Source organism: Denticeps clupeoides, chromosome 19 (assembly GCF_900700375.1).
Source record: "Denticeps clupeoides chromosome 19, fDenClu1.1, whole genome shotgun sequence".
Taxonomy (NCBI): Eukaryota; Metazoa; Chordata; class Actinopteri; order Clupeiformes; family Denticipitidae; genus Denticeps; species Denticeps clupeoides.
In genome coordinates this window covers 3,447,263-3,451,337 of record NC_041725.1, presented here as the reverse complement: position 1 = coordinate 3,451,337, position 4,075 = coordinate 3,447,263, and positions in this window count along the sequence as shown.

Below are 4,075 nucleotides of genomic sequence, written 5' to 3'. Positions count from 1 at the left end.
GATTTTGAAATAAAAAATAGTGGCATGTATTTGCGCTTGGGTCCTCCCATTTTTTCTGTTCTGTGACACACCTCTTGTTTTGTGCAGAGTGGCATCTAGCAGTGGGTTGGCTCTACGACTTGATGAATGTAGCCAAAATGGGCAAACATAACGATTACTTTGAGCTTTGGCCAAATTGTTATTGGTGGATAGTTGGGTCAAAGTGTCTCCAAAACTAACTGTGGGTTGTTCCTGGTCTGAAGGTCAGGACCAACCATCTAAGCTTGGTTCTGGTCTCCTCCTCTCCCAGTTCTGGGTAGCTCAGTGGAGCTCTGTGACAGTACTGTATGGGTGTGTATGGGATTGTGTAGCTGCAGTCTGGTCAGGATGTCCATGCTGACCCATGTCCACCAACAAGACATGTTATACAGTACTGTGCAGAAGTTTTAGGCAGTAGTGAAACTACTTTAAAGTTTTCCAGTAACTCTGAAATTCTTCATGAAGGGACTGGTTTTGCAGCAGATTGGAAAACCATATAAAATAATAGTTTGACAGGGATATTTGTTACATTAATAAAATACACATGGTTTGGTTTGTATGGTAGAGTTTTGCAGTACTATACATAAATTTTTTTTAGGACTTAAAATTGCTATCTGGTTAAAGCGGTTTCAGAAATGCAGCAGCAGCAGCAGCCTGATATGTTTTTAACACAGCAGGCAAGTGCCAGCGCCACACGTGCACAGAAAGTCTCCAGCATGGTGCCATGTCGAGGCACACGGTGGTCGGGAATGCGGTGACTCAGTCTGCCTGAGCCTCTGACTCAATGCTGCGCCTCTGAGGTGTGGTTTTCAGCACCGGTCGCAAAGGGCATCCGCACCTGAGGTGTTTTCAAAGGGAGTAAACATCACAAGCAGGTATGTGACAAATGACATGAGCTCAGTTCACAGTAGCTGGGCTTGGTAGCTTGGCTTTCATAGAAAAATTACCAGAAATGTGTGAAGACACCCACTAAAATATGTAAACTAAAATAAAACATTTGCCTTCTTTTTCAAAAACAGACGTTTTTCGAATGTATTTCACCTTGAAATACGGATTCCACTCTGCTCATATGGAGGTAGTGTCCACTGTGTAATACCAAGGTAAGCTCCGTAATGTGGCTATAGGTAAATGTGCAATGAGCAGCGTGCACCTGCACCATCATTGCATTCTGCCTGAAACATATTTTTTTTACCTGACCGTCTTATTGGCCCACTCGAGTCCTGGACATGCTTGTATCTCACAGTCTCAGCATGCTGCCCACATCTCATCATTCCACCTTGTTTGATTTTGGTTTTTCCTGATCACCACATGCATCTGCTACCTTCCTGACTGCTGCACGATTGACGTTGCTTGGCAACAATCTGAACAACATCTGAGGCATGTAATGGTTCTTTCGGTATAAAAGCCACATTTCTAAATCTTAACAGTTAAACAGTGTTTTTATGTTTCATGGTTTGATAGGTCATCACCTATGATGGTTGGTAACATATCAGTGCAAAGTTATAGCACATGAGTGTACTGTGTCTTGATATTTATATAGTGCTGAAGTTGGCATGCATTCAAAATATGGCCTTCATAAAACACATTTTTTTGCCAGTGTTAAATGCAATGCAATTTTTCCATTTCTTATGGTGGCAAACATTAGTAGAGAAGAAACATTTCCCCTGAAAACACACTTCAATCACTTCAAACACTTTGTGTTTCCATAAAAAAAGTTTCTGGCAGTAGTGAAGTTAATGAAAGTTTTTTTATTTTGCTATTTTGATTATTTAAACACATAAGAATAGGATGAAAATGCAGTGAATACTTTTTTTATCTGATTCCCTATACACATGATGTTTACACTGGTTTTTATCACCACTCAAAAGTTTAGGTTATTTGGAAATGTCCTTGTTTCGTGCATTAAACAGACATGAAATGGGTGAAAAATCTAGTCCTGCGTTATTCATGCTGTAAATGACATGATAGGAAATGTACCCATTACAGATTTTTTCATAGAAAAAAAGTAATTTTTTAAATTATCATATACTTTGAAACAGAAGTGTATGTATGCTGCATAAAAAGTCTATGCAGGATCAAGGAACTCATCCTCTTGTTATTTTTTTGTAATTATCATAAACTTTGAAACAGAAGTGTATGTATGCTGCATAAAAATTCTATGCAGGGTCGAGGAACTCGTCCTCTTGTTCATTTCCTCGTGTGTCTAAACTAAATTTTCTATGAAAATATAACTTACCGACTGGATCATTAAAAAAAAAACTATAATAACATGCCTGAAACATGACAAACCTGACAAATGAGAAAGAAGCCCTTTTACAGACCTCCAGCTGCAGTGAAATAACACTTTCTTTTTAAAGAAAGAAGAAAATGAGGAGACAGAATTGTTTCCTACCGAGGCCCAGAATTTAATGTATTATCTAGATAGTTTACTTGCAGATTTTAGATGGATTCTCACTCGCATGTATACTGCCTAATATATATAAGCACTGCCCGTTACATCTTCAACTCAAAGAAGAACAAAAGCGTGGGGCTGCTGGATGGAGATGATAAGTGGGAGCAAACATTGCCTTCCAGACAGCCACAACAAAGAGATTAAAGGTTAAAAACACTCCATTGTGATCTACCAAACCTTTCATGTAATTGCTATTGGACGGTGTATGTGTTTGTGGAGCTCTTGTATTATACTTGTTTGAAAGCCACATTTCCTGACAATGGTGGAAAATTATGAACGCTGATAATAGCAGGGGAATTTGGACTTGCATTTTGCGGTTCAGAAAATCATCAGAAAATGTTGTAACATTTGCTATGTTGTCAGAAAATGTAGAATATGGGGTGGTAATGGCCTAGTGGGTAAGACCCTCGTCTATGAACCAGAAGACCCAGGTTCAAATCCCACTTACTACCATTGTGTCCCTGAGCAAGACACTTAACCCAAAGGTGCTCCATGGGGGGGGATGTCCCTGTCCCTTGTAAGTCGCACTGGATAAGGGTGTCTGATAAATGCCATAAATGTATATGAAACTGTTAATAAGACTTTGTGACTTTGTGTGTGTATGTGTGTGTGTCAGATATTGACAAATTCCATTGTCAGTAGCCATAATCCCCATTGCATTCAACCGTTCACCATGAGTGAAGAATGAGAGGGTAAATAAATGATATGCTGTCTATTTATCACCTATAACCACTGCTGGGAAATACAATAGAACCCAGACCTCTTACACATCTGATGTTGCATGTTCACCTTGAGGAAATGTGAGTCGAGGTGGCCATGGACAGTAGGGTGTGGTCGGTAAACAGCAAAAGGAGTATCTACACACAGTCCCAGAAAACGAAATGTGTGATCTCAGTTTCCTGTGCCTTCTACGGAACAACACATTAACATTTTTTTTTTTAAATTGCCATTTTAGATCAGTGTATCACAACCTGAAAAAATGTTGAAGCTGAAGTTGAGCTTTTATTGTCTTTTCAGCCAGTGAAATGAAACGACCCGGTGCCACATGTAACATTTAAACAACGTTACATACTGACATAAAGTGACCGTGCGCGACACTGACAAACCTGGCAACATAAAGTGCAAACACAGGGGACAGGGGACACTGTTAGCATAACAGGGGACACAGGCGGCGCAGGAATAACATTTAACAAAAAAAAAAGACAGACAGCGCTAAACTAGTGAATTGGATAATAATTGTGCAAATGTATTCTTCTGTACAAACTGGAAATATGTTGAAGTGCATAATAGGCCCATGTTTACGTCTCCAAACACCCGGCCAAATAATTTTTTTTTAAGATATCAGAAATTCACTTTTATTTAACGTCCTTTTTAGTGGGAGACATTTTCTCCTTCAGCCTCCACCCTGCTGCATCAGGAGCAACGCTGCATCAGGAACAATTTCTTTCCTTTTTTATTTCAGTCTTAACGAAATGTAGTTTTTTTTCTGCACCTAACACGTCTCACTGCTACAGCGACAAGAAAGATGTCGCGTTACTGCGAAAGGAGGTGACGATGCGATGAGGAGGAGGAGGAAGAGCCAGGAGTAGCGCTGCTGGGTAAAAA